This window comes from Callorhinus ursinus, unplaced genomic scaffold (genome assembly GCF_003265705.2).
Source record: "Callorhinus ursinus isolate GAN/ISIS: 27379988/994484 unplaced genomic scaffold, GSC_fseal_2.0 scaffold9, whole genome shotgun sequence".
Lineage (NCBI taxonomy): Eukaryota > Metazoa > Chordata > Mammalia > Carnivora > Otariidae > Callorhinus > Callorhinus ursinus.
In genome coordinates this window covers 29073006-29095279 of record NW_027397071.1, presented here as the reverse complement: position 1 = coordinate 29095279, position 22274 = coordinate 29073006, and the positions used below count along the sequence as shown (strand labels likewise).

The 22274-nt window shown below is 36.1% G+C and overlaps 1 protein-coding gene and 1 pseudogene across 4 annotated transcripts in view; one reads left to right on the top strand and one right to left on the bottom strand.

Annotated features, from left to right (window-relative positions):
- The window catches only part of HS2ST1 (heparan sulfate 2-O-sulfotransferase 1), a 171514-nt gene that overhangs the window by 20658 nt on the left and 128582 nt on the right, over positions 1 to 22274 (top strand). The window lies entirely within an intron of this gene.
- On the bottom strand, positions 11992 to 13206 carry LOC112824603 (proteasome assembly chaperone 4 pseudogene; annotated as a pseudogene).

Genomic DNA, 22274 nt, shown 5'->3' with positions numbered 1-22274 from the left:
TAATGAATAGAATTCATTGAGACTGTAATTTACAGTGCATTGCTGAAATAGGTTATTGTTGATTAGATTATCTTGATTCTTTGTGCTATTCTGTTTGGTTCCCATGAAAAGGGCTGAAGTAATTCAGAAGAGGGTAAAACAAAGATTATAAACCTTTTTAGAGTTCAAAAATATAAAATTATTTCAGAAATAATGGAAATATTTTGTATTATTTCTAAGAAAATCAACTTTTTAGAGGACTTTTCCTGGGGCACTAATTTATCTATTTGTGGGAAATGAAAAAGGATCCATGTATGTGTGAGAGACAGATTTCCTGCTTCAAGCTGAGGCAATGAATGGCCTCTTCTCCTCCACCCCCCTGCCCCCATCCGTGCCTCTATGAAGACATATGCTTCTCTTCATTGATAAGGTAAGGTTAGCGTCATACTCCGTTTATTTAAAACAACAAAACAACCTTTTTTGCATTCCACTCTTCCTGCCCCCAATTAGTTTCCCTTTTGAACTCTGCTTTGGTTAGTGATTCCTTAATATTTCCATATTTCTTAGACTTGAAAACCAGGAGTGATCCTTGACTCTTTTTCCCTTTATGTATAGTCAGTTACCAAACTTCCTGGACTCTATTCTTTTCTTCTAGGCTTACTACAGGGTTTTCATTTCATAACAAGCATGAGATGTTTGAGGTTTCTTCCAGCTTTCAAATACTATGATGACCTTTACAATCTAAAATTAAATGTTAGAATGTCATATTAAAGACTTGTGGAAGGAATATTAATAAATTTTGAACACAAAGTACTGATTTTAGATCAGATTGATCTAACTAAAAGGATCCTAGAAATTGAGAACTTTGTACTTAGTGTGAAGTGTTAGTATTAATATTACAAAGGAATCATTGAGTATTAATAAGGCTTAAATGTCTGATACTGAGTTTTGTATGTAACTTTTTATGACAAAAGATCTTTGAGTTCTTGTTGAAGAAAGAAGAGTAAATTTAATCTTGTATTGATCAGCATCTGGGCAGTTGGGAGAACTTGGTCCCCAAAAGAAAAAGTTTTAATTCAAATTTCTATTTCTGAAGTCTTCTCACAAAGGATTTCAAAAGTCACTTTGAAAGATTTATTGTATTGTGCATTTCCTTTGGAGATCATACACTGTGGTTGTATCACACTCGTTGGTTGGTCTTAGGAAAATACTAAAAAAAATATGAAAAAATTTATTTGATAGTGGAGATGTCTGTGAGAGTAGATAGGAAGCCTAAACAAAGTTTTGAGGACAGGTAGCTGCTTTTGAGGATTTGACTTTTGAGCTAGAATGGGAATTAAATTTGAGTATAATCAGAAAATGTTGTGTCAGAACGACATAAAATTTTTTGACCTCATGAATTGAAAAATGAAGCATTAGTTGACATTTTTCTCAGTGGCATCTTGGTATTTAGGGTTTTTTGTTTTTAATAGTGGAAAGCATATTTGCTTAAAGGCTGTAGTGGGCCTTTTTCTCTAACATAGGTATCCTAGTTCCTGAATCTGCATAGAAGTGTGAAAAATAAATTTTTTTATTTTATTTCCAGGCTTTTCCCCTTATGTTCATTAACTCAAATATTCATGAAGCAACTCCTGTGTATACTGGACATTCTGCTATCTTTGCCCCACTTTTGCTGTAAGTTTAGCTTCAAAGTGATCTATTCCTTTGGCTTATTTCTAATATTCAGGCTGCTAGTTTCTTCCTTCTACAAAGCCAGCACCTGTTATCTCTTAGAGCCTTCTAAATTTTCTTGGGGATTAATAATTTGTTGCCCTTTGAGCACCAGCTGCAAGCACCAGCATTCTGACTGACTTTCTGAAAGGAGTAGGTATTTGAAATTCCTTTGAAGGAGAATGGAATTTGATCAAGGATTTTACGAATGGATAAGAATTTGACAGGGAAAATTCAGGCAGAGAGTATAGCATGATCAAAGGTATGAAAATGAAAAAAAAAAGATATGAAAATGGAGGCACATACAGTATATTGAACATATGAGATGTGATATGGTATAGTAAAAATGTACAGTATTGTTAGGTTATAGGAGGGGATACCATTGGGAATTTAGGTAAAAGATCATGGAACTCAGTGAATTCCAGGGCATTTAGTGATATTATCTATCAATTATTGATCACCTACTGTGTATCCAAGTCATTGTTAAGCCCTTTATGAAATAGTCTTATTTAATTTTTACAAACAGCATTCCTATGTAGCTCATAATATCCTCTGAAGAAACTGGGGCTTAGAGAGGTTAAATAGGTTGCTAAGACTCAAACAGCTAAGTTAGATCTGAATCATATCTCTCTTAAGATATGTGGCCATCATAGGCCTCTCTAGCTAATTAAAATTGCTTTATACTGACCTGTAGATTTTATACAAGAGATTTGCAACGGTCTTGAACTTTGTTCTCATAGACTAGGCAATTACTGCCCTCCTGGACTGAGTGAGGAGCCATGATTATTAATGTGCCAAACTGTGTTCTTCTGAAAGAACTTCAAATATAAATCCACTAGTACAGGATCATGAACTCTTGGCCCCAAAAAGAAGACTCTGTTTATTTTGGATAACAAAATCTCGATATCCAAGCCTCTTTAAAATAATAGAGGTGTCTGGGACAGATGCTCTATCCGGTATGTTCATAGAGATGCTCATCATTCTAAGTATTTGACAGTTTAGGTCTGGGCCAGAAAGCATCTGGTTTTACTGATAATATGGCTACTTACCTTTTGGCTCCTTGAATTTAGAAGCTGATTCATACGTGTTTAATTTTTTTCTACCCCAGAAGTGGCATTCTTTGTATTTTAAAGGAATGCTAAACAAGTATTTTTATTGTTGTTGTAGTAGGTGAATGTCTTCCATTGAACCACAGCGATTTTAGTAACTGATAGCATGAGAATTAGAGAACTTTGGACTTGAAGGGATCTTAGTAATTGTCCACTAAGGTCTTCTCGTATAGGTAAGGCAGATGAAGCAAGGAATTAGATGATGTGGCTGCAAGGTGCTTAAGGCTGTTAGAGCTAGAGCTCTTTTCACCAAACAGCACTACCCTAGTGCAGCTGCCCTCTTAATATACGTAGACCACTACTGTAACTGTCAGTCTCTTAGTGGTTATGAGGCGGGACTCCTAGAGCAATGGGCTTAGCTGGATGAGATATATGTGGTTGTATGTTAGAATCTTCTGGGAATCTTTCACAAAATACATATACTGACTCCTCTTTGAAAACCACTTGGCAAAAGAGCCCATCATATTAAGAGCATCTTTAATCAGGAAGCACAGGCCCCGTGTCTATAAAGCATGTAAAATATTCTTGTGTTTTGGAAATAGGTGTCTGAAAACACGTAGCTTAATAACCTAATGACTGTATTGCCGATGGACACCATAAAGTTATTCTTTCCAGTGTTCACAAAAGATATCCGTATATGTTCTGAAAAACGATAAGTAAAAAAATAAGATTTGTGAGACCTCTGATTCTTCCACATGATTACTTTTATGGATACGTAAATTCTGAAATTTTATTTTAAACCAGTAAATTAGACTGCCATAATTTCATGGTTGCTGGTAAGAAGACTTGAGTATTCGGCGTTTTGTACCAGTTTCCGGAGTGCCACTTAGCGTATGATGGGCTAGGAAGCCCCATGAAGTGGGCTGGATGACAACTGCACACCCAGTGAGAGTTACCGGAGAGCAGCCCTGAGTTGAGGGGGCCCAAATTTTTGCTCCAGAGGAGACATTATCCCCATCTCCCAAGGGTTTACAGCCACCTCTGAAAAAGCAGTCTGGACCAAAGAACAATCACTGTGCTGCTCACAGAGCATGCAGAAATGTGATAGACCAGTGGAAAACTGTCTCCCAATAGGCATCATATCATTTTAGACAAACTAGGCCATTGTTTATTCTCAATCTGAATGAAATATGTTAAAAAAATAAACAGGGTATCAGGAGTCTCTGACACTGATCTCTGCGTACTTTTTTTTGAGAAAAAACTTCTGTTTGCATATTACATACCCCTGCAAGTATAATAATATGAACATTTGCTTAGTTTTGCTGAAGGATGTTCTGTTTACTGAAGGGTGTTCTGTTTAACTGAATTTTCTCTTAAGATACTCAAATTCTTGTATGCTGAAAGAACATATTCTATCCCTTTAATTCCCCCCCCCCTTTTTTTTCCTCTGTGTTGTTTTATTTCAGCAGATGCTTAGAGTGTCCCTGTCATGGACTAGGTACTGTGTGCTAGCTGTATGTAGAGCTAGGAAAGATTGCCCTTTATTCAGAGTTGATATATGCCAGACATTTTAATTTTTATTCCATCCCCCCACACCAAGTTATGCAAATTGAGGGAAGGAGAGAGTGTAGGCTAAAGGTTAAAAGTGTACTCCTGGGAGACTGAACAGCATATACGCAGAGTTTGGAGAAGACAGCAAAGGCTGTCCCAAGAAGAAGGGCAATGTATGTTGAAGGTCCAGAAGAGAGAAAGAATGTAGAATTGTGAGTACTTCCTGATACTGATAGTAAACTGTTAACCTAAAGTTCCGAATGTAAACTGTTGAGGTTTTTGCAAATTGTACTCTATCAGGGACTGAAGTTCTGATTTTATGGATCTCTGTGGTTGTGTTTATCATATATGAAAGCTTCCAGGCAGACTTTTCAAATCTCTTTTTTGAGGGGGGGAAGAGGATGGGAAATATTTCACTACATACCTCATAGGTATAAAAGGCATCTGTTGGAAGGAGACTGCTTGTGATCTTGCCGTTTAAAGCATAGTTTTCATTCCTGTCAGTAATGGAATTTTCAAAATAACTTTATTTAACCAGACCTCTCTATTTGCTTATTGACTGGAATCATGGGCTTATTTTACTTTTGAAAAAGTTATCACTTCCTTCAGGCACAATATGGTCCATATTCTTAAGCTGTTATGACATTAGAAATTAAATAAAGTTTCCCCTCTGCCAGTTTTTAACATCAGAATAGTAAAGGTGTTAATTTTTTAAAAAGTCTAGCAATTAGAGTTGATTTCCTCCAACTAATGCTTTTACTTTTGTATTAAAATTTTTAACATTACTAAAATACAGATCCACTTAACAGTTTAACGGACCCTAGACTTTCTAAATGCACTTTGTTAAAGAGAACTGTGCTCTAATTACATGGGTAATTTCATTATGAAACATTTCTCAAAATGGTATACTCTTTTTTTTTTTTCCAAAATGGTGTACTCTTGATTAGAGGGTCATAGGATTAAATGAGAATACATGTAAAGCACCTTATGTAAAACGTGGCATTTAGAAAGTTCTCAAATGATAGTTATTACTCCTCTTACCATATTATTATTTTTTAAAGCTGCTTTTTTTATGTTACATATATTTGCATTTAAGTGGTAAGCTATCCCAGAAAATGATGGTACAGATTTTAAAGCGGAGATTCTCTGAGCCTGTGTTGTTCAATGCAGTACCACTAAGCTACATGTGGTTATTTAAATTTAAATTAAAAATTCTGTTCCTTGGTCCTACCAGCCACATTTCAAGTGCTCGATGGTGGCATCTGGCCAGTAGCCGCTGTTGATGGTGTAGAACATTTGCATCACTGCAGAAAGTTGAATTGGATGGTGCTATTATAAGCTAGTGGTTTTTAGTGTTTTTCTCCCAATTAGTAGAACCCTTTAATATCATGAAATTTTAAACAGAATCCCATATAAAAGGTAGTAAGATGCAGAGATGCTCTTCCGGAGACCCCAGAATCACGTCATTTAACCTCCCCTTGGCTGTCAGAACACAGGACCTTTAGGTCAATAGTTGGAAAGTGGCCATTGCCCTTTTTTTAAACCAACTACTAAATGTAGAAAGAATTACAGAAATAGAAAAATCCCTGTAAGTAGAATAAGCACCACAGAAATACTTGATTATGATGAGACGCTGAAGTCGTTGGGTGGAAGGATTGATGGGACGGGATATGGAGAAACCTTAGTAGTTTTTATGTAGGTGATCGAACAACATTATAGGACGAGCTGATAGTAAGTGTTTGTTGGTGCGGTGCGCCAAAAGGAAGGCAGCTTCACTTATGTAGCACTTACGCTGTCTTTTTTAAAATTATAATTTAATGAAAAAACATCAAATACAAATAGGAAATCTGCAAAAAATTGGCTTATATTCTTCAGAAATACAGGAAAATTAAAGGAGACTATACAGAGACATGGCAATTAACTGTGCTAGATCCTTCATTGGGTCTTGGATTGGAGGTCCAAACAGATCTAAAGGACATTTTTGGAGTGATTAGAGAAATTTGGGAATGGGTAGTAAATTATCATCATCATCATCATCATGGATTTTTCTGGGTGTGATAATTATATTGATTTTAGAGGAAAATACTCATGTTCTGAGGTTATATATTGGCATATTCAGGAGTGAAATCATGATGCTGCAGGTAACTTTAAAATGGTTCAACCAAAAAAAAGTGTGTGTGTGTGTGTGTGTGTGTGTGTGTGTGTAAAGAGAGAAAGCAAATGTGGCAGAATGTTAACAATTGGTCAGTCTGGGTTTCACATCCTTCTTGTAATGTCTGAGATTTTTTTATCCTCCTCAAGAACCAGTTTTGCCCCCATTAAAACTTAATGATCGGATGGAGGATGTAAAAGGTCTTCATTGTACTTTCTTACAACTTATTGTAGGTTTGAATTTTTTCAAAATAATAAGTCGGAGTAAGAAGTCTTCTTGTTTTGTTTGCTTTGCAGACAATTCCAGGAAATGCCCCCCCCATCTTTCCTGCTATATGATTACGGTGGAATAGATTTCTCAAGTTTGTCTAGCCTTTGAAAGAGAAAAGGTGCAACATGCAAATGATAAGTGGAAGGTAGTATTGAGCTGAACCTCCTGATCAGGAGTTGTAAGTTGGTTCAACCACATAATAGGGAGATAGGCATTTTAGGCAAGGAAACAACACAAGTTAAAGCATTTTTTAGTAGTTTATATGTTTCTTTCTTTTTTTTTTTTTTAAAGATTTTAGTTTTAAGTAATCTCTACATCCAGCATGGGACTCAAACCCACAACCCTGAGATCAAGAGTTGCATGCTGCACTGACTGCGCCAGCCAGGCACCCCAGTGGTTTATGTTTCAATATTTATTTCAGCTGTAATTTATTGACAGTAGATTATTCAGATTTGGTCTTTCCTTTTATGGCAAATTGGAATGCATATGAGAAGTATTTGCATATAAATCCTTTCTTTAAAAATTTTATTAATTAATTAAATTTAGAGAGGGGGGCAGGGGCGAGGGAGGAGGGGAGAGAGAGAGAGAGAGAGAGAGAGAGAATCCCAAGCAGACACTGCGCTCAGCATGGAGCCTGATGTAGGCCTCGATTTCACAACCCTGAGATCATGACTGGAGCTGCAATCAAGAATTGGTCGCTTAATTGACTGAGCTACCCAGGTGCCATCTGCATATAAATTCTCTTAATAGCACTTACTGCTAACATGCTGTTGGTGTCTCAGCTTTTTAGCATTGCCCACTTCGATTCAGATATTTATTATAAATAATACCTGCTTGAGATCCTTGACTTTGGATTTTAAGATAAAAAGACATTTATTTGAGAATAACATGTTAATAGATTTTAATATATAATGTTAATAGATTTACCAAATTGTTTGATTATACACTATTCAACTAATTATAAATAGCCTGTATGCTATAAGCAATCAGTATGAATTTTATTCCTCTTCTCTAGGAGATGGGTAATTCACTGGTCAGGATTGGCTGTCACAGCTCCAGTCTGTTCTGCTTTCTTCTCATATATGTTGTATGACCTTTCCAGCTTATCTCTGTATCAGTGGAAAATAAAATACATGGAAAAGGAATAAAGTTTTAGGATCGGGTAAAATATAAATTAGAAAGTCAAGACTAGAGGAACAATTAGAACACACATGCTGTCTTAGAGTCCTTAATCATTTCTTAGTTTGACGTGAAAAAAATTTTTTTGAGTTGTAATTTACAATGTATAAATCTAAGTGTACAGATTGATATATTTGATCTGAGAATTTGTTTCTGAGAGTTTTCTTCTCTTGTCTAAAGTCAAAAATAAAACACACTAGTTCCATGGAGGGGGCAAAAACTTTCCTAGTGCATATTTCTGAAAGAAAGTTCTTGAATGGGGCTTCATGTAGGGAATACTGAATGATGTAGTGGGTTTCACAAAGCTGTTTTTTTTTTTTTTTTTTTTTTTTTATACAGTGTCCTAAGTGAAAGCTGAGGTCATGATGCCGAGGTGTAATTTTTATTGGAGGTGGGGCGTGGGGAGTCTAAATAAGTAGTCTTGGGGCGCCTGGGTGGCTCAGTCATTAAGTGTCTGTCTGCCTTTGGCTCAGGTCATGATTGCAGCGTCCTGGGATCGAGCCCCACATCGGGCTCCTGGCTCAGCAGGGAGCCTGCTTCTCCCTCTCTCTCTGCCTCTCCCCCTGCTAATGCTCTCTCTCTATCTCTGTGCCTCAAATGAATAAATAAAATCTTTAAAAAAATAGTTTTTATCTAAAAATAAAACCCAGAGTATATCAAGGAATGATTCATCTGTATATCCTTCAGATATAAGTTCTCTTTCTCTCATTCTCTCTATATGTATATACACACACATTTATAAATTTTGTGTGTGTATACATATCCATGTGTAATACATACATAATTTCTTTAAATCTCTTTTGTTGATAAGAACTGGGTAAGGGCTTGAATGACAGTTATTTTGGGTTATCAACTAGGTGTGTATTTATTGCTTTAAGGAATAAACAGGCAAGTGATAATTTATGTAAAGGAAAAACTCACTCTTCCACCTTCTGTGTAGAGGAAAAACTCAGTTCTTCCCTACTAGGTTTTTCTTCCCTCCTTCCTTCTTTACTACTTACATGGAATTCATATTTTTGGTCACCAAATGTGTGGGTTTTTTTTCCCCCACAACAGGAAATTCTCTGAGACACCAGCTGACTCTCTGACAATTTAACTCAATTCTGATTCTCTCTGCCTGGAGATAGCATCAAATCCCACAGGTTAAGGGCAGTCCCACAAAAATGCCCCCGCTGCCTTCAGAGGACAGTTATAAGCCCAGTTATACCTGTACTTTATCCAGCAGCCCACCAGTAGCTGCCTCATTAGAACAAAAGACACTTTTATCACCCAGGAAATTATAAGGGACTTAGGAGCTCTGTGCCAGGAACTAGGGGCAGAGACCAGTATATATTTTCTATCATCTCACAATTTCTTTTCTGAAAATTCAGGGTTTAAAAAAATTTTTTTGAATCCAAGATTGTCCCACATTCAGAGGAAAGTAGGCCAATAGAGAACCTTGCAGGTAAAGCCAGGATTTTTCTGAAGGAATAATTCTATGACACAGTGCTGAAAAGGAATCAGTCAAGTCCTTAAAATTCTTTAAAACATAGCATGGCCTAGATACTTCTAGCTGGAAGATAGTTTCAAACAGTATTCCCAGTTGGCCACCATGATTACAGAAAAATATCAATAGTACTCCCATGAAAATCTGGTTTTGGGCAATGTGAACCTATCCAAAAGGAACTAATAGTAGAAGGAACTTTTTTCCCCCTTCAGGTTATCTCCTTGTGATGCCTTTAGTTCCAGTTTGTAAGATCTGACTTTTTGCTCTGCTGTCTTGACTTGTGATTTTCTTACAGGAAAACCTACAGTCTATGTAAAAAGGATTGGCTTCTTTATAAGGGTGCCACTAAAAAGATTTCCCGACCAGGAAAAAATACCACCTTCCTCTGTGGTGCTTGATACGTCTCCATTGTAAATTATCCTGCGTTTAGAAAGGTTTATATTGCTTCATGATTTTCTCTGTTTAGACTCTGAGTATCATTGTCTTATTAGTTTCATACAGATCCTTGCTAGTCGAATTTAAGGAATTAGGGAATATATTCAGAAACTGTAGATTAAGACTCCTCATCCCTAATCTTTGGACAATTAAAATGAATTATATTTAACATTGAAATGTGTCTAAAAAGTCATCTCCAAACTCAAGGTCATCTAGATTTTCTCCTATGTTTTCTTCTAGGAATTTTATAGTTTTGTGTGTGTGTGTGTGTGTGTGTGTGTGTGTAAGTTTTATTTATTCAGATAATCTCTACACCCAAGGTGGGGCTTGAACTCATGGGTCCGAGATCAGGAGTACATGCTCTTCTGACTGAGCCAGCCAGGCACCCTGAGTTTTATAGGTTTGTGTTTTACATTTAGGCCTATGATCAACTTTAAGGTAGTTTTTGTAAAAGATGTAAGATCTATGTTTAAACTTTTTTTTTTTTTTTGCATGAGAATATCCTATTGTTCCAGCACCATTTATTGAAAAAACTGCTTTTCCCATTGTTGCTCCTTTATCAAAGATCAGTTGACTGTATTTATGTGGGTCTATTTCTGGGCTGTTTTGTTTCATTGATCTTGTCTGTTCTTTCACCAATACCACACTGTCTTGATTACTGTAGCTTTATCTGGAAGTCCAGTAATGTCTATCCTCCAATCCCCTTATAATCTTGAATCTGATTTTTGTCTCCATGGATTTGCCAATACTGAATACGTTATGTGAAAAAATCATACAGTATGTGACCTTTTTGTCTGACTTCTTTCACTTAGCATAATGTTTTTAAGATTCATCGAAGTTGTGGCATGTATCAGCACTTCATTCCCTTTTATGGCTGAATAATAATTCCCTTATATGTATATACCATGACTTGTTCATTTATTTATCCATTGAGGGACATTTGGGTTTCTACCTTTTGGGAATTACTAATAATTCTATAATCTGTACATTTAGTTTTATACAGTATATAATGTATTTAAGATATAAATGTAATAATGAAAAAGTAAGAGAAGGAAAAAGATCTCACTGGGACCTTATTTACTGTCATCAGTAGCATTGTGCTAAATGTTGAGAGGTACAAAGATGAATTAAGCATGGTCCTTAATCCCAAGAAATGTAAACATAATTCAGCATGTGGAATTTTACTGTGTCATTATAAAAGCAGTAAATGAATAGTACACATTTTAAAGAGCCACAGCATAGAGTTGAAGCTATCCATGAAGTAATTTTAAGATAATATAGATTGAGTTAATACAATTATAAAATATGAAATTTGCACACAGATGATTGGTTAGGATATTAAGCTCACCTGGAGGCTGTGGTCAGCTAAGCATTTGTGATTACAAATGAAAATCTGATAATTGACTTTTCTTCCAAGGTTATGATTCTCCTCTGCTCCCAGGCCCTGGCTAATGATGGCGGTATAGGAACAAGTGGTTTTGCTGTATTTATTTTTGAATAAAAGGTAGAGGCTGAAGTTTTAGCTTAAAATAAAGAGTCCAAAGAAATTTTGAATACCTTTCTGTCTCATTTTTTGTCAAAAAGTGAGAAAAATTGTTAAAAATTTAAATCCTAAAGCTGAAATACCTTTCAAAATACTCTTCAGTAATTTTATTTATATTTTTAAAATAATGAACAAGTAACAGCTGGTTCAGTGCCAGCCTTTGGATGTTAAGGGCATAATTCTTTAGTTCAATTTATTGTTTTTAGTAGGCAGGGATATTGGTAGTAATAGATTTATTGTCTTCATTTATAAAGAATGACAATCTCCCATATGCTTAGGGCAGTTTTTCTGATCTACAAGATGGATTTGTACTGGTAAACTCACACCTGGACTCCTTTTGAGTATCATGTATTTGTAGTATTCCTAATAGGGCTTATAAAGTACTAAGTGATCCAAGAGCAAAGGTTAGATGAGTCTGGATCATATTTTAATTGATTCCCTTAATCTCAATCTCATTTCAAAAAGGATTGTATTCATTTTTCACTGATAACAATAACAGAGTAAGTAGCTAAGGAAATCAGGATGACTGGAAAATGAGCACAAGGAAGATAATAGTTCTAAGGATAATGTTAATACACAAAAATGTATGCCATAACATGCAACCTTCAAAGACTCAGAAAAAAGGTTCTATTTTTTTTTTTTTTGAAATTCAATCCATTTATTTCAGTGTACATTGTACATAAGTTACAAATCCTCACTTCTGCTACTCGGCTAGAACTTTTCCGGAAAAGCCTCCATTTCTTCCTTGATCCTGTTTTCTACCAGTAAGGCGAAGTTACTGTCTGTGTTTTGAAGGTTATAGCTGACAAAAACACCTGTTTGTTGGTCTTCCTGGCTAAGCGCCAGGCAAGGCCAGTGGAAGTGGTGTCGGAAGTGTCTCTGAGGAGGGAGGTAGACACGGGGATGGAATCGTAGCGGTTGCACATGGCCACGGCGAGGTTGCGCAGGTGCGGCGTGGCTCCCACCCACAGGAAGAGCGAGTGCGTCAGCCGCATGGCATGGAAGTGGACGAGCTGCTCCCACAGCCTCGCGCTGAAGTTGTACAAGGAGACGTCCCCGCCCGCGACGGCCCGCAGCCCCTCCAAGCCGCCTGGCGGGCCAGGTCCAGCTAGCTCCGAGACTCCGGCTGCGCTGCCGGCGCGGGCCTGGCCAGGCCCAAGCAAGAGAGCGCCGAGAGGCCGAGCGCTCGCCTTCGCTCAGAAAAAAGGTTCTTAAAAGCTCTGAGTTTCCTAGTGGCCAAGGAGAAGAAGGATTAGTTTGTAAAATAAGGGATTTTTTTTTTTTTTGCCGAAATTGTTACAGGTTATAAATAATTGTAGGTAAGTGTCTGAATTGGAACATCACTTTTTTTTTTAAGCATCCTATAGGGGAAGAGGGATATGAAGTCTTAATACTCATTGCTAAAGGTTCTGTAGTTTCTATTTTAAAAGGAGTATATGTTCTTTATTATGAAATACTCTGACATCTCCTATTCTTTATATATGTTGTCCAAGATTTTTTTAAAGCTACCTGTTTTATGCCTAAGTTATTCTACTTTTGTGAATTCCAAAACCACCTCTCAAGAGTCACACTATTTTCTAGTTCATCTGCGACTGTTATTGTTGAAGATGGAGGTTTCAAGAAACTCTTCTAGCCTCTGTCTTATTTTGGAGAATTACCTTCTGCTTGCTAGTGAATCTAAAACTTAAACTCTCCATCCATTAAGTGGTCTTTTCTGTGTCAGACACTTCTCTGACATTTCCTCTCTCTCTCTCTCTTCTCTCTCCCCCTCTCTCCCCTTCCTTCAACTCCTGTTTGCTGACTTATCTCTTGGTTCCTTACCATTCCTTAGTTCCCAGTTGAGCTGTGGCATTTCTCCCAGAGCACTTGAATTTCCATGGGGTCTTTCCCTGAGGACAGTTTTTCTTAGTACCTTTTTTCCATGTGTGACTTTCCATAATAGCTCCTTGCTGCCCTCTTATGGCTGTGACTTAAGGGTGCCATTGAGTATAAAATTTTAGTTTTAATCCTTAGAATTTTAGCACTATCTTGTATGGACTAGTGGTTCTCAAGCCTAGTTGTACATTAAAATCACTTTGGGAAGTTTTAAAGAAACTACCAGTGCCTGGGCTCCACTTTTGGAGATTCTAATCTAATTGGTCTGGGGGCAAGTTTGGGGGTGTTGGGCATTTTTGTTTTATTTTGTTTTTTAACTCCTTAGGTGATTAAAATATCCAGCCAGTGATTAAAATCTAACTACTTGGATAAATGACCCTTGAAATACTGTAGGGCTTGAACTACTTGGAAATAATCCTTAGATTTTTAGATATCATAATGAATTTTTAAAAATAGCATTAAAGTGAGGAATATAGGATTATTTTTCTACCCTCTTTAGGAGAAGGTGTAGTTTAAACAAGGATATGATATGAATAAGTGATAAAATATAAGGTCTGTATGATATCTACTAATACCAGAAAAGATTTTTGGGTGTATTTTGTGTCATCATTTGCCTTTTAGCTTTTAGATTCATTTGTGAATTTTCACTTCTATCTCAGGGGCTGATCCCATAGGCTTCTGCCTGGATTTAGCCACTGGGGATATTCATACTAATGAGTATAGGGGGAAAAATCTTACTAATATTATTTCTCAGTTGGATTAGAAACCTGATGGGAAGTGTATCTTTATAATGAACTTCTTAAATAAAATTTATTGTTAAATACATTTGTAATCATCTTTTAAGTAATAAAAGTCCATTAACTGTTGGTACTGCTTTTGTTTTTTACATTTTAACCTATGGTATAAATCTCTCTTACTAAACTTTAATTTGGATTATTTTAAAAAATAATAGAATGTATTCCATTCTTTAGGGTTTTAAGATCAACACTTTAGGGTACAAGGGAGTTATTTCAACAAGGACCTTTATTGTTTTTATGAAAGGAAGAGTGTAGTAAATTATATTGCCTTATTTGTTAGAACATATTACTGAGAATTTATGTAATTGATTCTCTTGATTTTTTTTTTTTTAAACCGTTAGGAATCTTGGGAACACAATACAAAAGCAGCTAACACTTGAGATACTAAGTTTATCAAATAATTATAGTTCTTTATGTAGTCTTTGAACAAGTTTTAGGATCTAATTCACTAATAGGTGGCCACTTCACTGTATTTCTTTCTCTGGCAATTTATTTATTTGGATATAGGCTTTTCTTGATATCCAAAGCATATATATGTATTTGGTAGCAATGTTCTTGAAGTCCTGGCAGAAACATAATGGACGTTTGTATAGTTTTGGCTTAGGTTACCTTTGGATTCCTTATCTCTTTAATCTTTGAAACATAAATGGTTCCTCTAACCTTTATTTCTGTGCCCTGTTTAAGTATCTCTGGTTTGCTTAAAAAACAAACTTCATGCTGCTAGATTTTAAGATCTAAGATGTTAAAAATCATATATTTGGAAATTTAATTTTAACCCTGTTGAAAATAAGAGTTATAAACTAATTTTATTCTCTTTTATTTATGTTGAGACAGGAATATGAAATCATTAGTACCATTCAACTCAGTAGTGTAGAAAATTGGATTTTTTGCTGGAAGAATGGGATAAAGACACTTTCATCAAATTCTTCTTTGTTTTAATTCCATGTAAGTAAGATTGTTCCAAATACATGATTTTTTTTGATATGTGTATCATTTAGGTAGGAACATGTATTTCTCACTTCTTTTTGGAAAAACCATAAAACTTATTTTTTTAACTTTTCCTTCTCATTTATCCCATGATCTCATCATTTCACTCCCCTTCCTGATTATAGACTTCTGTTCTCCAACTGCCTAACAATATCTTACTCCAAAAGCAGGGCAAGCACTTCCTGGGTACTACCAGTACCTACATATTCTACCCCTGTTCCCTAGACCAGGTGTAGGGTTGCTGATGCTATATAAGCATGTGGGATAAGGAAAAGGAGAAAAAATACTGTCTTGGTACCCGGCAACTGAGGAAAAGGTTTCCTGACACTGAAACTCTCAAACATTTTCTCTTAGACTTAAAAAAAACAAAACAAAACTATGTCATTGTCATTGCAGCGTATAATTCTCATGTGAAGGGTGTTTTTATAGAGTCGCTCTAGGAATCTGATCTATTCATCATTTATAACTTCTTTGGTTTAATGTTAAAATGTGTTTTAAGATCTAAACAGCAAGTTTCCAGATGAACTTTTTCTTTGAAGATGAATTATGTTTGTTTTCAGATTTTTATCAAAAACACTGTGGTGCTAGTGTTGAGGGTGAAAAGTTAATGGACCATAGATCCTCATACCATATCTTATGTGTTTTGGGGGGTTTGGTTTAATTTGGGATTTTTAATTATTTTTTCTTTACTATGTAATTGTCTTGAACCAAGATGATGGGACTTAAGATTTTTTTCATTTCTGGAAATGATACAGATTTCTCTACTTACCCCTAATCTCCCCTCCCTCCCCTTCTTTTCCTCTCTTCCTTTTTTGCATTCATATACCCCAGTCTGATTTCTTTCCATTTCATAGATGCCTCAGTACTGTCCGTTTTTATTTGGTCTTTCTATTTTTACTACTTCTGGTATATTTTTTTCTTTTACCTGAAAAAAATCTTTTATTTTGTTTTTTTAAATGTAGGTCTTTATTTTGCTTTCTATTTATTGGGCTCCTGGGATACGTGGACTGATGTCTTAACTACTTTTGGAGTATACATAGCCATTATCTCTTCATATATTGTCTCTGCCACATATGTTCTTTTCATTCCTCTGACCTCCTCTTAAATGTATATTAGAATAACTCATTGTTTTCTCTGTATCTTTTCTGTACTTTCCCTCTCCTTCTCTCTGCTTCTTTCAGCATAGTTTCTTTTGACCTATGTTCTTAGTTCAGTAAAGCTCTTCAGATGTATCTAATTTGCTGCTCAACTCATCTGTTGACTTCTTTAGTTACTGTGTTTTTCCACTGTAGAATTTTTGGTTGTTTCTTTTTGAGATCTGATTAGTTGCTTTTTAGAGTTTTCTAGTTCCCTGCCAAGTTTTTCTACTACTCTTTTTAAAAAACTCCTTGAGCATAAGCATAGTTGGTTCATAATCAATGACAGTTTCAATATCTGGAGTCCCAGTAGGCTGTTTTGGTGCTTATTTTCATTCCCTATTGCTTCTTAGAGAGTGGTCTCATCTCCTTTGATTATATGTTGGGCTTTGTACTTAAGAAATTATTTATAGAGATAATTTGAAGCCTTGGACATTGTTACTTTCCTCAAGGGAGGATTTTCCTGTGTTAACCTGGGTCATGTACCTTGGGAGTACTAGCAATCAGAATCACCTTCAGTTTGGGGACTTGAGATTTTCTAGGCTGGCGAGATGACTTAAAGCCAGGGTGCTGCAGTCTGCATAAGGGCTCTTTTATTTCTGATTCACAGGATTGCTCCTCAGGTGTGGACCTTTAGAGTCCTAGCCCAAAGCACTGCCTCCTTTTCTAAAGCTTTCTTTCACATAATTTAAGTTTTTCTTATGTCAGGCTGAAGGGCATTCCACTTTTACATTCCTCCCAGTAATTATCCAGTATCCCAAGAAGGACCCTGGCATCTCACCTTGCTCTTACCCACAGGGTAGAGCATTGATCACTGATTTTGGAAGTAGTTGCTGCATGGACCTTCCTCCTTTTTGTTCCTTTTAATCTCATGGCCTTGGTTAGTTCTGATTCTTGATTCCAGAGGTGTTTTTTTTTTGTTTGGTTTTTTTTGGCCATTGTTTCCCTTATCTAATGTTTGCTAATAGGATTCTTGATTGTTGATACAACTGCTGAAAACTCATGTAAATATCTCCTCCCGTCAAGACCCTTACTATTTAAAGCTGTGGATCTCAACCTTGTCTCCACCAAGAATTACTGAGGAATTAAAAAAAAAAAATATGTCTGAGCCCCATTCTCAGAGATTCTGATTTTACTGGACTATGATAAGGATGACTCTTAAACTAGAACTCTGGTGGTGGGACCTGGGTATTGCTATGTTTTAAAAATGTCCAGATGATTTTTAATATTCAGCCAAGATTAAGAGCCATTGACTTAAAGATTGTTAAACCTTTATTGGCCATATTAAAGTTCTGTGAAAAACATTTGTATACTGTCTTTCTTTGCTTTGAGTGAACATTTGGAATAGATGTTGCAAACAGAGATTAAAAACAAAACAAAAGCTCTCCACAGGTATAGTTGACCCTTAAGCAACATGGGTTTGAACTGCATGGGTCCACTTACAGATTTTTTTCTGATAAGTACAGTACTGTATATGCATTTTCTCTTCCATATGATTTTCTTTTTTTTAATTTTAAATTTTTTTGGAAGATTTTATTTATTTATTTGACAGAGAGAGAGCAAGCACAAGCAGGGGGAGCAGCAGAGGGAGAGGGAGAAGCAGGCTCCTCGCCGAGCACGGAGCCTGATGCAGGACTGGATCCCAGGACTCTGGGATCATGACCTGAGCTGAAGGCAGACGTTTAACCTACTGAGCCACCCAGGCACCCCCATATGATATTCTTAATAACATTTTCTTTTCTCTTAGTTTATAGTAAGAATATATAACACATATACAAAATATGTGTTGATCAGCTGTTATTATAGATAAAATAGCCTACTGTTGACCAGTTTTAGGTTGACTTAACTATAGTTAAGTTATATGCAGATGTTTGTAGGGTGGGGGAGGGGGTAGGTCACCACCCCTAACCCCTGTGTTGTTCAGGGATCATCTGTACTGAAGATATAGCCCAACCCAATCAAGATAGTAACCAAAGTTTTTGAGTTTTTGCAATGTTAGTTTCATAGCCTATGGTTAAGAGCATTGGTACTGGAACTGCATGGGCTTAAGTCTTGGTTCTTTTTCTAGTCATTTGATTTAGGGTAGGATATTTTTATCATCTCTAAAATGGAGAAGATAAAATGATCTACTTTACAGAGTTGTGGATTAAATAAATTCATATATGCTAAGCACTTAGAATAGTTCCTGGAACTTAGTAAAGCATTATGAAAATTGTTAGCCGTGGTGGTGATACTCATTTGTGTTGATTGTTATTTTAACCAGTCCTCTATTATTAGACATTTATATTTCTAGTTTTTCAATATTATAAGTAATGCTATGACAACCATTTACACAAGTTTTTATAAATATCTTCAATTCCTAGAATTAGTTCATTGATCTTATTTGAATAATTTAGGGTGGGAGTAAGTGTTAAAAGGATCTTCTTAGAACTGCCCCTCAGGGGATTATTTTGCCAGGTTGGTATGGTTAATCCAAGGTTGAGTTTTAAATGAGGACAACTAATTGGTCCTTAGAAAAATGCCACAACGGTGTCTTTATGTAATGTAAAAAATGTCCCTTACTTTATCTAACAGTTTTTTTATAAATACATTCCTAAGTTTTATTTATTTATTTATTTATTTATTTATTTTTAAAAGATTTTATTTATTTGAGAGAGAGAATGAGAGAGAGCACATGAGAGGTGGGAGGGTCAGAGGGAGAAGCAGACTCCCTGCTGAGCAGGGAGCCCGATGTGGGACTCGATCTTGAAACTCCAGGATCATGACCTGAGCCGAAGGCAGTCGCTTAACCAACTGAGCCACCCAGGTGCCCCTATCTAACAGTTTTTTAAAAATTACTAGCCTATGTTGAGGTCTGTGTGCCAAATACAGTTCCAAGTTTTTTGTGTGTAATATTGCATTGATATTTACAAACCTGTGAGGTGTTTACAAATCAGGAAATTGAAACAGAGAAGTTAAATAATTTACTCTAAGTTACACAGCTGATACAAGGTCAGCCAGGATCGAGGGTAATTTGATTTCACATATTGTGCTCCAAAATCCTAAGTATACTTTTCTTACTTGACGTACAGCAACTTTACTTTGATCTACCTATAGAGATTTTTTCTTAAAAACTTGTTCATAAAGTTACATTAATCTTTTAGGTTTAAAATTGCCTTTCAGGTTTAAAATTCTGTGCCCGGTTACAAATACCTAGTTAGATTCGTCAAAACCTCAATTAGGTTTTCTTTTAAGGTTAAATTTGCCTTCTGTGTCTTCTCTTTCTGAAGCAAACATCTTAATTTATCTAATGGAGCCCATTTCTCTAATTCTAACTTGCTGAGGTAGCTTTATAAACAATTGTGAATGCATACAAAATGTTGAGGGTAGAGGGGTTCCAGCTGCAAGTCATTCTTTCTCAGATAATTTCAGATAATTCTCAATTTGAAGGTTGGAATGATTTAATGGTCTTTCTAAAGGCTAGACTTTTATCATAGTGTCACATATTATAAACAAATAGGTATTCTGAAATTTAGAATTACCATATGAAGTGGAGGAGCTAATATTATAAATTTATAAATATAATTTGATAAATTAATCTTTGTTTAGTTGGTTTTTGTTTCTGAGTTATAACAATTAGATTAAACCTGTTTACTGACAAGACAGTTACATAAAAATCTTAAAAAAATTTTTTTAAATTAAGAGTATTCAGTGAAGATAACTTTAACATTTCATAACAGAATGATTAAACCTTGTTTAGGTTATTCTACCAATGCACATTTTACAAATAAGTGTATTAATGTAAATAAACATTAAGATAATTTTCTGTATTAGTAATCTAACAGTATGGAGAAGAATCTGAAAGAAATATAGATCAGTTATGAATCAAAAACTGATGAAAATCTGCTTAATGAAATCCAAGTTAAAATAGATTTTAAGCCTAATTTTAGCATTTATGCTTTTTACTCAGTTTTGCCAGTAGTGGCATGGGTGATTGTACATGTTTAAAGTTATTATGATTTGCATGTTTTTGAGAAAAAGCATAAGAAAATTAAGGAATGATACAAATATGCAAATTTAGAGGCCTTTAAAATACATAAAAATGCCTTTCTTTGATAGAATAATTTACAGTCAGTGTTTTAATATTTGTATATCTAATAGGTACCCATTAGCAACATTCACAAGTGTCTCGTTTATGGAAAAGGCCCCACAAGGGCATCAACTCATCTAGGATCAGGGGGCAGGGGCACCTGCGTGGCTCAATCATTAAGCATCTGCCTTCGGCTCAGGTCATGATCCCAGGATCCTGGGATTGAGCCCCGCATCGGGCTCCCTGCTCCTCGGGAAGCCTGCTTCTCCCTCTCCTACTCCCCCTGCTTGTGTTCCCTCTCTCTCTGTGTCTCTCTCTGTCAAATAAATAAACAAAATAAAATAAAAGAAGGGGGGGCAGATTCCTGAAATAAACTGGGCCTAGGGCATTTTTTCACCCAGGAATTATTTTAGCTAATTTTATCAGTTCATTCAGCAAATGTTTTTTGAAGGCCTATTATATGATAGACATTTTTTTTTTTAAGATTTTATTTATTTATTCATGAGAGAGAGACAGAGACAGAGAGAGAGAAGCAGAGAGAAAAGCAGGCTCCCAAGGAGCTGGGAGCCCAATGCGGGGACTCGATCCCAGGACCCCGGGATCATGACCTGAGCCGAAGGCAGACGCTTAACCGTCTGAGCCACCCAGGCGCCCGATAGACATTGTTTTAATTGCTAAAGATACAATGGTGGAAAAGACAGATAAAATTCTTGCCCTCCTGAAACATTAAATTGTGGCTTGACATAGAGATGGTGGCATTCAAGAGGAAGGCCCATAAATAAATACTATTAAGGTCTACAGAACTCCCCTGGTTCTGTCATTCTGATGATTTCTTTCTTTCGTTCTGTGAGCTTACCCCAGTATCCTTCCAATCTTTCCAATAAAGCTGATTGCTTCCCTCTTATTTATAATTTCTTCAGTTTGTTTTAAACCAAAAGAGCTTAACTAAAATATAATTGGGCTATAATTCTATGATGGACTCTGCTTAGGTCAGATGTCTACCCCAAGACTGGACAGACAGCTTGCCCATGAAGATGTGGGATTTGTATACAAATGATAGCTTCTTAACAATTTCAATCTTAAGAATAGGGAAATGAGCATTTTACATCAGAAGTTTGTTCCGTTTTGTTCACTACAGATGAAACAATGTCCCTACAGCATGTATCTATCATATATGTTGTGTTTTGTTAGGATTTTCAAATTGTATTCTATCATATCATGTTTTTATTAAGAACTTGTAGGAATTTTCTGGAAGTTAGAATCTAGTACTTAAATAGTCTCTGAAGTTGATTCTTTATTCTTAAAAGATGAAAAAGCAAAAATTTCCAGTCTCAGAAGATATGAAAACTGTTACTTTTCAGAATAAGTGGTTTTGTGTTTTGAACCAATGCTTTCAAGATTTTGACCGTCAACATTTTCTATTTCTCTCTCTCTTTTTAATGATTTTATTTATTTGAGAGAGAGAGCAGAAAAGGGAGGGAGAGAGGAAGAGGGAAAAGCAGACTCCCTGCTGAGCAAGGAGCCCAACATGGGGCTTGATCCCAGCATCTGAGATGGTGACCTGAGCCAAAGGCAGATGCTTAACCAACTGAGCCACCCATGAGCCCCTCTCCTAGCTCACTTATTAAATCCTAAATGGCTTTAAGGCAGTCACCATGTCACCACATTCTGTACCATCTTACATAGAGATGTTCAATAAATATTGGCATGTTTTGAATATAACAAAAATTGACCATATATATATATATATTAAGATTTTATTATTTATTTGACAGCGAGAGACACAGCAAGAGAGGGAACACAAGCAGGGGGAGTGGGAGAAGGAGAAGCAGGCTTCCCACGGAGCAGGGAGCCCGATGCGGGGCTTGATCCCAGGACCCTGGGATCGTGACCTGAGCTGAAGGCAGATGCTTAACGACTGAGCCACCCAGGCGCCCTGGCCATATATAGTTTTAACACAGGTTTGGTTTAAATGCAGTCATTATTATAAGATTTTGAAGTATTTTTAGGTTGCAGAAAAATATTCAAGGGCCTCCCTTAATTTTTTATTATGAAC